At 44.8% G+C, this 12521-nt stretch overlaps 1 protein-coding gene across 1 annotated transcript in view; it reads right to left on the bottom strand.

Annotated features, from left to right (window-relative positions):
* SRRM4 (serine/arginine repetitive matrix 4) overlaps positions 1-12521 on the bottom strand; it is a 182802-nt gene that overhangs the window by 20311 nt on the left and 149970 nt on the right. The gene's annotated exons all lie outside the window — the stretch shown is intronic.

Below are 12521 nucleotides of genomic sequence, written 5' to 3'. Positions count from 1 at the left end.
GATACTTTCAGAGTATCACCAACTGGCTCTGACTTACCCACATGTAACTTGTGTGGTCAGAACTGAGAAATCTACAAGGCATTATGCTTTTCCATCATCACCAGAAAACAGGGATAAAGGCACTATTGAAATGTTCTCATTGGGTTAAATTTGGTGCCTGAAAATACCAACCTCTCCTGCGTGTTTAAAAGTCCCATTTCTTTGAATGGATCTAAACTCTTAGACATGGATGACAGTGTTTTTTACACCCCGGTCCTGCCTACTTCACAAATAGCATCTCTTCCACACCATCCCACCCCGGTCCCCATAACTTAAGCTGACTGATTCAGATTCGAGTTTTCTTGGTTCTGCCATCCCATCTTGTTCTAACCCCAGGCCATTTGCACATGCCATTTCCTCTGCCCAGAATAATCCTCTCTTCCCCACTTCACATAGCTAAATTTATTCATCCTCCAGGTGTCCTATCACCTCTTCTAGAAAGCCTTCTCTCATCCTCCAGACCAGGATAGCACAATACACTGTACTTCATTCATTCACTGAATCTTGAATTCACTCACTCATTCAAAAACGAGTGTCATTTGTTTGCCACAGCCCTGTTCCTCAGTAGAGTAGTTGTTTATTTTATTGGCCATCTCTCTGACTGGGTTTGGAGCTTGCTGAGGGCAGGGCCATGACTGGTTCAATGTTGCACCCCAGCATTCACCAATGCCTGGCACAGAGTAGGCACTCAGTAAATTTTGCCTAATGAACAAGTTTGCTCTCCGGTCCCTTGGAAGCCTCTGTAGGCCTGCCTGACTTCATTTATTGTAGAGACAACTGGGTGATCGGGCCCAGGTGGGATCCAGCTGGGTATCTGCCAGCTTTGGGAATTTGAGAAGAAACCAGCCTCCATCACACTGAGAATCGTGCTAGGAAACTTGGAGACCGCTGGCTGAAGCTTGGGGTCTCAAGACCAGCTCGGTTGGGTGTGTGAGCTCGAGAGAACCTCTAGAATCAAATATTTATTTTTATTGATATATAATAGATGTATATATTTTTGGAATATATGTGATATTTTGATACATTCACATAATGTGTAATGATCAGATCAGGGTAATAGAGATAGACATCCATCACCTTAAACATTTATCTTTTCTTTATGCTGGGAGCATTCAAATTATTCTCTTCTAAGACCAAGCACGGTGGCTTACGCCTGTAATCCCAACACTCTGGGAGGCCAAAGTGGGTGAATTACTTGAGGTCAGGAGTTCGAGACCAGGCTGGCCAACATGGCGAAACCCTGTCTCTACCAAAAGCTACAAAAATTAGTTGGGTGTGGTGGCATGTGCCTGTAGTCCTAGCTACTTGGGAGGCTGAGGTAAGAGAGCTGCTTGAATCTGGGAGGTGGAGGCTACAGTGAACCAAGATCACTCCACTGTACTCCAGCCTGAGCCAAAAAAAAATTATTCTCTTCTAGTTACTTTGAAATATACAATAGATTATTGTTTACTACAGGCACTCTACTGTGCTATAGAACAGAAGGTCTTAGAAGAAAGTTTGAGGTCCAGGCTCCTGGCAGAGAGAAAGAAAGCCCTCTGTTCTTTCTCTCATTCCCCCTGATACCCCTCAGACCCAGGACCCTGCGAGAAAGCACCCAGAGGCTCGGCACAGATTCTCAACAGCATAAGCTGCAGGCTTCAGGTGAGAAATTTCAGACCTGCAAAACCTTTCATATGAAACAAGCCGTGCTGGGTCTTCTTACTTCTTATTCCACTCTCTGCTACTATGGGAGCTCAAGGTCAAAGATGGACTGAGTACAGTCATTTGCATGCAGCAAGGCTGCCAGCCTGCATAGTTACTTTGTTCCTATTAGGAAAAGGTACTCCTATAGAGAATGGAATGATGGTTACTAGAGACTGGGAAGGGTAGTGGGAAGTGGAGTATAAAGTAGGCATGGTTACTGGGTACAAAAATGCAATTAGAGAGAATAAATGAGATCTAGTATTTGGTAGCACATCAGGACGACTATAGTTAACAATAATTTTTTTTTTTTTGAGACAGAGTCTCGCTCTGTCGCCCAGGCTGGAGTGCAATGGCATGATCTTGGCTCACTGCAGCCTTCACCTCCTGGGTTCAAGCAATTCTCCTGCTTCAGCCTCCCAGGTAGCTGGGATTATGGGTGCCTGCCACCACGCCCAGGTAATTTTTTTTGTATTTTTAGTAGAGACAGGGTTTTGCCATGTTGGCCAGGCTGGTCTCAAACTCCTGATCTCAGGTGATCTGTTCTGCCTCAGCCTCCCAAAGTGCTGGGATTACAGGCGTGAGCCACTGCACCCGGCAGAATTAGCAATAATTTATCTTATATTTTAAAATAACTAAAAGAGTGTAATTGGAATGTTTCTAACACAAAGAAATGACACATGCTTGAGGTGACGGATGCACAATTACCCTGATTTGATCCTTACACAGTGTATACCTGTATCCAAACATCACATATACCCTGTAAATATATACAACTATTAAGTAGCCATAATAATTAAATTTTTTAAAGGAAAAAAAAAAGGTGCTCCTTATGGGTCAAGAATTAGAAAAAGGTGCCTTTTCTGGCCAGACAGATTAGAAAAGAGATAGTATACCTTTTTCTGGGCTGAAGCAGTCCTGCATCTGTATTCACAGCTTAGTAAATGGAGGGCGGTGGGGGTTTGATCTGCCAGTTGCTCTCCATGCTGGTCACCCTCTCAAAGGGGACAACCAGCATGACTTCGTGTCCCTAGCGGGTACATCTGGAGTGAGTAAATCGTCTCACTCCATCTGGCCTGTTTAGAAGATTCCTCTGGCAGAGAGGAGGTGGTAACCTGAAGACGTTCATTCTTGCTTCCTTTCAGCTGAACTCTACTTGGTATTGTCTTTACAAGTCTTAATGTGCTCTGTTTATCCTTCCAGGTGGTAGGAGCATTTTCACAAAGTCATCATCAGAGATGTTCAGATAGTTTAATGGTCTCCTAAACCCCAGACTCCACCTTCTGCAGAGCTCTCCATTCACTCCACACGAAGAGGAGGAAGGAAGACACAATTGAGGGAAGCCCAAGACAGGATGGGAGAGGTCTGACCATGGAAGTGCAGAGGAGACATTAGAGTTGTGAGCATCTGATGGGCTGACAAAGGGGCCTCCCATGGTCTTGCCTCTGCCCTTCCATCCCTGGGTATTGCCTTCCTAGTCAGCTACTCTCTCTGGCACATAAGGTGCAAACAGTCACCCCCCTCTGACATTGTTACAACAGGATGGTTCTCCTTTGCTTCTCTTTGCCTCCTTATTTATATAATAGGCCTCTCATAATTCATCTTTGAAGAGCTCCTCTTCATGCATTGGGAGTTTCTCTCTGAGCATGCAACTGCTCTTTGTCCCCAAGACACTTGCTAGCAAGAGCCACTCCAGATCCTCTGTCATCTGGTAATAATGCCCTCCAGGTACCCAGGACCCCCTTTTAAGAGCTGGAACCCTCACACCAGGGTTCTCTTCTTTGGTCCAATTTTACCTCTTCTTCCATCTCAGCCCTCACCCTCCATGATGTCTACATAAAAGCCTACTTTCGGGGTATGGCATGAAAATCCAGCTTCCACAAGATCTACTTAATGACCAAATGAAATAATGCCTGTCTAATCTGGATTCTTAGAAATCGAGATGGAAAATGAGTGCTAATAATTTGAGAGGGGAAGGAACCTCTGTAGTGGAGTGTGGAAATGATGTAGAGGAGAGAGGGAGACAATAAAAGATGCATTATCAAACCAGCTATTACAGTGCGCAGCGGATGCTTAATCTCGGTGAGGACACCCTGGGAACCAGTGTAGAACATGCACCCCAGAATTAACCTCAACCAAGGAGTGAGGGAGCTGGGATATTTATACACCAGTTCCCCATCACTTACAGGTTGAAGGCTGAACACTGGAGCATCAATTCTCTAGTATGTCCAAACTGCCAAACAGGCAGAGAAAATAGGTTTTGGCAGCAGAGAGTACCATCTGGAAGCTGGAAGTCAGCCATGCACCCCGAAGTGCAGAGGGTGAGGATCTATATATGGACACTATCTGCTTCAATACCCCAGGTCAACACTGGAAAACCGGTGAGCCGAGTTATGCTTTGTTTCAGACATGGTTTCGTTAGCTCCCTTAGTATGTCAGGAAGTAAACTGGAATTAACTGCCAACGTTGGTAGAATGGGGAGGTTTCACATAACAACCCCATTTCCAGTTTCTGTTGAAAAATAAGATCTGGCAACACTGGGCCCAAATCCCTGCCTGGCAAGAATCAGCTGAGAGCATTTACAGCTGCCCCTTTTAGATGGGGCATGAGCTCTCCTGACCCCAAACCCCACGAGATCATTGTTACTCATATCTATTAGCTGGCCACCAAGACATCTAAGTTGGAGACCCTCTGTTCTAAAAGTTTGTTGCTACTCTGATCCCTCTGTAAGTAACATAAACCTGGTACATCTTGTATGTTTCATCTCTTCCTTCCAGATCTGTGAAGTGTATTGCTCCATCTCTCCCATCTCGACCTGTTTAATCCCTCTTGGACTTTTGTCAATGAAAGGAACCAGGAGACTGGATCCATTAAACCATATCCAGACCTCAGAGTTATTATAAACTGTTTCTCTCTGGGTCAGGGTAGTCAATCTCAGATTTTTTAAATTTAATTTTTAAAATTTTAAATACAAAATGCTTTTCATGAACTCAAGGCCATTGGGGGGAAGTGAGCAACTATTTCTCTTTTTACTCCCTCAACCCCCTCCAATGTGAAGCTCCAGTATCTCCTGTCTCTCTCTCTCTCTCTCCAAACCTCGCCTCATCTCCTTGTTCCTTAATATACTCAGTGTTCACATTCAGGTTTTTCTAATAAGTAATTAAATCCCCCCACCACGAACTCCAGCTCCCTGGCGTTTCACTGGGAGTCTCTCTCAGCCCTCCAGGGAAGCCGGCACTGTTATTTATTGTTTTTGTTTCAAATCATTATTTAATCAAGAACGGGGAAAAAAGGCAACCTCTCACTTACACTTCAAAATTTAATTTCAGCTGAATTCTAAGATCAAGAGGCAGCATGGCCTAATAGGTTACAAAAATACAATCAAGAAGAGAATTCCAATGAAACTGAACAAGTCCATTTACTGAGCTTCAAATGGCCCCATAGAGACAGACAGCTATAAATTTTTTTTTCTTCCCTGCCATATGGGGGACTGGAAATTCTCATGTGAATATGGAGCTGTATGGCAGAGCTTTTAGCTAGAGGGTTCTGGTTATTCCTTAAAAAAAAAAAAAGCTTTTGTTTCACAAAGACATTAAGTTTGTTTTCCTTTCTGTTGTTCATCTTCCTTAGTGCACTAATTAGGAAGACAGCAAAAGAATGGATTCATTGACCTGGTGGAGTTCATTTGGGAGGAGGAGGAGATGGAGAAAGAGAAGGGAGATGTGCCAGGCATTGTGGGAAGATGACAAAGTCCTTTAGGGCTGGGGCTATCCCATGGGGCTGTGCACTGCATTGAACCTTTGGTAGGCAGAGGTGGTCTGGCCAACTTATTCTTTTCCTTAAGCAGGAGCCAGAGGGAACGACAGCTTCAGGCTCACCCTTTCTTTGAAGCCTCTCCTGAGGACCCCCTGCCCACCTGTTCTCAGAAATCCCCACCAGGACCCAGTTAGACACATTTTCACCAGCCCAAATTGAAACAAGAAAAAATAAGTTCAATGTAATTAGTTTTTCATCCTGCTAAATACTTTCGATTTAAAGACTTATTTTTTCTTCCAAGGTCATGTCTTTCCTACTTCTTCTGGTGGTAAAATCTCCCTTTAGTGATAGAAAATGGTGGTTTTCTTTTTTTCTGTTCTTCCTTAGCAAAAGTAAAAGTTGGCAATGCTATGTCACCTCCCATTAAACAAAACAAAACAAAACAAACAAAAACCAATGGCCCAGAAAATCCCCAAATCTCATTTCATCCACCTTCTGTACTTTGGTTCCTCTCTTCTCTCAACTATGATGATGGTATTGAATGTTGGATGTTGAGTCTCCCAGTTGAGCAAGAGCTCAAAGGCTTTGCAGAATGTGCAAGCGCCTGGACTAGGGGTCGGAAGGCCTGGGCCATCCAGATTCTCCCTCAGCCCTATTTTCCCTATCTACAAAGTGGGAAGCATATTCCCATCTCGCCTTTCTCCTGGGGTTGTTGTGAATTTCACCTGAGATCTTGGATGGATTCAGCTTTTTGAGGCTAGAGATACTCTGAGAACATCATATCTGGGTTTATTTGAGATAAGTTTAGTAAAGTTGCTATGATGACAAAAAATATTATGGCAACTAGGATCCATTGAGGGTTATGTCCCAAGCATTGGGATAAATTTTTTCACACAGAGCATAAGCTACATGAGGGCAGGAGAGTAGATGCTTAATGCTTATTTTTGAAATGAGTGGATACCTTATCTTATTCCATCCTCATAACAATCCTATAAGTAGGTATGATTATTATTAGCCCAAGGCATAGATAAGGATATGAGGCCCAAAGATGTGAAATGGCACAGAGGAGGTCATGTAATTAAATATGTGGACTCTGAGGTCAGACTCCCTAGATTCAAACCCTAGCTTCTCTGTTGAATAGCTGCCTTTTACTTATTTTTTCTTGGCTGGGGTTTCCTTATCATAAAGTGGAGATATTCATGGAAGCTCCATTGAAAAGCTATTATAAAAATAAATGCAATGATGATGATACATGTAAAGAATTGGCCTAGCACCTGGTGCATAGTAGGTGCTCAGTAAACACCTGGTGCATGGCAGGTGCTCAACAGGCATTAGTTATTGCTGTCACCCAGGGTCTCACAGGGAGAGATCAAGAACCCCAGGGTGCCCAGATCCACTCCAAAGCTCATGTCTTAATCATATTGCCTCTTTCTTTCATGAGATCCTCTTTTATGGACTATGAGTTCTGCTTTTATTATTATTGTTTTTGGTTTTGACATTTGTACAGGTTTTCGTGGACAGGGATTAGCAACTATTGGCCCAGGCTGGAGGCAAGAAGACGAAACAAGAAACCTGCCATTATCTTTGGCTCAGCTCCAGTCTTGATCAGCCTCCTTCTAGATTTCCTCTCTGGTTATGATAGACTTGATAGAGAGCCCCATATCACAGGGAAAGGGCTTGGCTAATCCTTGGAGCCATGAGCCTCTCCATCATCCAATCCACCTTCCCATCATCCAGCCCACCCTCCATGCCAGCTATCAGGGTAAGCTTTCAAGGCACAAACCACAACTCATAACAGTTCCCCTTTCTCCCAATTTGGTTACATTCCTAGGTACCAACACCTCACGGCCTATTTTCCCATCTTCGAAATGGTGATAATAATTGCATCTACTTCAAATAACTGTTTTAGGTACCAAATGAGGCAAAAATTATGTAAAGTATGTGACAGTGCCTGACACATAGTGGTGTTTTCCCCTCCTTCTATCTATCAACCATTGCAACCCAATGAACTCCTATGCATCCTTCAAAGCCTAGCTGAAATGATCCTTTATTGGTAAAGCCTTCTCAGACATCAAGACAACATTGTCTGGCCCTTACTCTGTGCTTCCATAACACACTGTAGTTGCTTTCATCACTGCCAGGAGTGACATTCACAATATTCAATAAGTAGTTCATTGTGGGTACTGCCCCACCACAAAGGAAGCTGGCTTTGACACTGAAGGGAAGTAAGTGTCACTTTTCTGTTTCAGGATTTTGAGAAGATCCAGAAAGTGCCAAGGGAGAAAAGGGATGGCTAGGTTGACTGGGGTTGGGTGAGGTAATGGCAGGGCCTATTTACCAACTGGCATGAAAGTACTAGAATATTTTAACAACTGGAGAAGGTACTGGTGCTCCTGACTCAATCCCAGCTGTGATTACAAAATGATCACACTATATTGCAGCATTCTTCTGACTACTAGACTGTGAGCCCCTGGAGTTCAGGAAGAGTGTTTTTGTTTTTTTTTTTTTTGTTTTTTTAACAATCTCTCTGCCTCCCCAGTGCCTTGAACAGAGATGGTGGAGTGAAGATAAGGACCATGTGTGAGATAAACTGTCTTGGGATCTTCTATTTGGATTTGGGTGCTGACCAAGCAAGAGAGCCTGAGGTTACCTTTGGTTCACCAACTAAGATTTTCATTAAGAACCAACCCCCCGATTTGTATATTCATATATGCAAATAATCCCCTTGATATTATGCAACTGTCCTTGAGTTTTTAAAAGAGCTGTGCATGTGAAATATCTGTAATCAAATATGGCATAGAAAATCCTTCATGCTTGGGCTCCTCTTTACCTCCAGAGCCCATATCTTGCCGTGGAATTTTATCTCAACCCTCAACTCTAGTCTTTATTTTCCCCCTTCATTGGCTCACCCTTAGCTTTTCAGGTAATTGTAACCTTCTCTGCCCAACCCTAATCCTAATCCCAGTCCCCTCCCCTGTCTGCTAACCTTGTACCCCAACTAAGCATCTGAGCACCAATTGTTGTGCATTGCCTTTAACTGTTTTTAACTTGTCTGTCTCCCTTCATTAGAAGGCACAGGCTATTTCCTTCTTAGTAATTGGATCCTGAGATAAGTCAGAGCCTGACCCTTTGTAGATGCTCCATAGGTGTTTGTAGACTTAAATGAATCATCAGACAGGTGATTCAATGAAAATGACTCTGCTGTTAGCTTTAACGGAGAGAAAAACTTGGGGCCAGGACACTTGGAAAATCTTTGATCCAATCTGGAAACTTCTTTCATCTCTGCTTTTGTAATAGAGAAGATGAGAAAGGGCCATGCATGAGGAGCACTCAAAGAACCAGATCTGGGGCCATGTGATTCTTCCAGGAGTCAGGCAACCTTTGGGGCAGACTAGCCATGTGGGCTGCAGCTACCATTTAGGATGGAAAGAAATTGGTCTGGGAAGCAGGGGCCTTGGCTCTAGTCCCAGCCCAGCCTATGCCTGGAACAATACTACTATTACTACTACTACTCCACTGCTATTACCACTGCTACTACTATTGTGGCTGCTACTATCAACACTACTATTACCACCACTACTATCACCACTGCTATCACCACCACTACTATCACCACTGCTATCACCACCACTACTATCACCACTGCTCTTACCACCACTACTATCACCACCGCTATCACCACCACCACTATCACCACCGCTCTCACCACCACCACTATCACCACCGCTCTCACCACCACCACTATCACCACCGCTCTCACCACCACCACTATCACCACCCCTCTCACCACCACCACTATCACCACCGCTCTCACCACCACCACTATCACCACCGCTCTCACCACCACCACTATCACCACCGCTATCACCACCACCACTATCACCACCGCTCTCACCACCACCACTATCACCACCGCTCTCACCACCACCACTATCACCACCCCTCTCACCACCACCACTATCACCACCGCTCTCACCACCACCACTATCACCACCGCTCTCACCACCACCACTATCACCACCGCTCTCACCACCACCACTATCACCACCCCTCTCACCACCACCACTATCACCACCGCTCTCACCACCACCACTATCACCACCGCTCTCACCACCACCACTATCACCACCGCTCTCACCACCACCATCACCACCGCTCTCACCACCACCACTATCACCACCGCTCTCACCACCACCACTATCACCACCGCTATCACCACCACCACTATCACCACCGCTCTCACCACCACCACTATCACCACCGCTCTCACCACCACCACTATCACCACCCCTCTCACCACCACCACTATCACCACCGCTCTCACCACCACCACTATCACCACCGCTCTCACCACCACCACTATCACCACCGCTCTCACCACCACCACTATCACCACCGCTCTCACCACCACCACTATCACCACCGCTCTCACCACCACCACTATCACCACCCCTCTCACCACCACCACTATCACCACCCCTCTCACCACCACCACTATCACCACCCCTCTCACCACCACCACTATCACCACCCCTCTCACCACCACCATCACCACCGCTATCACCACCACCACTATCACCACCCCTCTCACCACCACCACTATCACCACCGCTATCACCACCACCACTATCACCACCGCTATCACCACCACCACTATCACCACCGCTATCACCACCACCACTATCACCACCGCTATCACCACCACCACTATCACCACCGCTATCACCACCACCACTATCACCACCGCTATCACCACCACCACTATCACCACCGCTCTCACCACCACCACTATCACCACCCCTCTCACCACCACCACTATCACCACCGCTATCACCACCACCACTATCACCACCGCTATCACCACCACCACTATCACCACCGCTCTCACCACCACTGCTATCACCACCGCTATCACCACCACTGCTATCACCACCGCTATCACCACCACTGCCATTCCCACCACTACTATCACCACTGCCATTACCACCACTACTATCACCACTGCTATCACCACTATTACTTCTACTGCTGTTACTATCACAAGCAGTAAGCATTATGCAACATTTACTTCTGGCCTGTTATACTCTAAAACTTTTACTTACATTGTGTCATTGAATTCTCATAACAATCTTATGAGGTAGGTCTTATTGCTATCCTTGTTTTGCAGTTTTTGAGGAAACTGAGACACAGAAACTTGCTCAAGGAGTCACAGCTGGTAAGTGAAGAGCCAGGATCTGGAATGTTGTCATCATATTATTTGTCAAGTTTTGCACCTGTATCAAGTACTGGGCTCAACAGCTGCCTTTTGAAGAAGAGACTGTTATTATCTATATTATTATTATTACTATTATTATTTTTTACAGATGAGAAAACTACAGCTCAGAAACATTTAAGTAATTACTACTATCTCAGGGACATGATGTGACCACAAACTAATAATTCCATGTTTTTAAACAACTCTGCCTTGCCATGGCCCATGGAAATCATTTCCCTTCTGTGAATCTCAGTTTCCTTTCTTAGTAATCAGAGCATTAGGCTAGCTGAGCTCTTAAGGCCTCTCTTATAGGTACAGGTGAACTCTGGCTTTTAGCTCTTCTGATAGGGCCAGGCTCATGAAGAACAGTGAGGCATTGTACCTCAAAGCCATTAAGAACCCATGTGTTTTAGGAAAGCAAACTACCAATAGCCAATCTGGTAACCTCCCCAGCTTGTGTGGGAGGACAGACCCAGCTTTTTGTAACATCTTGACAGACATGTCTTGTTGGAAAACCATCCCAGACATGTAAGAAAGTATAAGCCAGTTGCTTCCAATGGCACTTTTTAGCTAGGGTCAATTGGGACCTCCAGATGGACCACCACAAATACCATGACCAGAGCGATTAGGCATCCTTTACTAACTTAAAAACATTCCTCTACCTCTTAATGCTCATATTTCAAATTTATCTTTACCTTTGCCACAATCCTCCTGGGAGACAAGCGGGATAATCATGCCCATTTCTCAGGTGAGAAAGCTGAGGTTGAGAGGGGTAAAATGACAAGTCCGGCCAAAACAAGACTCAAATCTAGGCCTCTAGACTTTCTATCTTGCTGGGAAGACCCCTTTTTAGGATATTTGTGTGAGAGAGAGTATGCAGGTGGGCATTTGCCATCTGCAAGGACTCAGTAACCACAGATATCTCTACCAAGAAGGAGTCTGGGGACAGTTGCAGATGGTTCCAGGTAGGCAGAGGATTTGGGTAAAATTAGACCTTGGTTATGCTGGGTGCCTTGACTGGTAAAGAAGATTCCTGGAATGCACTGCAGATAATTATTGTGTCAACTAGGCCCAACTGTTGTCATTGCTTTCCCTTTCTTGACATCCCCACAAGCACCCCTGAACTTTTCCTTGCTTCCACCTCATCCTTCCTTAGGGACCATCTACCTGAAATTTTCAAGTTCACATGTAGCTAGAGAAGACAGTCTCTTTCACAGCTGTCTGCTGCAATTGTAGACCCTATCAATGTTGACTCTCTTCCTGTTCGTCTGTCTCTTTAGAGTCTACAAAAGGCCTTCACATACTTTATCTTATTGGATATTCCCAACAATTCCATACGGAAGTGGTATTTACTTCAAGTTTACCAATGAGAAAATGGAGATTAAGTAATTTGCCCAAAGCCACACAGCTAGGAAGTGGCCAAGCTAGGACTGAATTCAGATCCATTTCTAAGTCTCTTGCTAATGGTGTCAAACTGTGTGAAGTCAAATTCCAGCTTGTCCTTGTTGACTTGGGGCAGCACTGCTTAATTCTATTCAATGCTGGGTTGCTAAATTGGATTAACTCTTGCCTTGCTCTGGGGCTTTACCCCAGCCCTTAACCTCTCTAAGCCTTGATTCTTCTTTCCCATCTGTAGAAGAGACTAGTGAGAACAGCTGTGCCCTCAACTCCCAAGACCTTGTGTGGCTACATGAGAGGATGCAGGTCAAGAGCTATGACCTCCTTGGAAGAAAATTCTCATATAAATTCAAGGTCATGTTTTTAGGTGAAATGAAATCCCAGCTGCCAACCA

Source organism: Pongo abelii, chromosome 10, assembly GCF_028885655.2.
Source record: "Pongo abelii isolate AG06213 chromosome 10, NHGRI_mPonAbe1-v2.0_pri, whole genome shotgun sequence".
NCBI classification, from domain to species: Eukaryota; Metazoa; Chordata; class Mammalia; order Primates; family Hominidae; genus Pongo; species Pongo abelii.
Note: the sequence above shows the minus strand (reverse complement) of the source record. Positions and strands in the feature narration are given on the sequence as shown.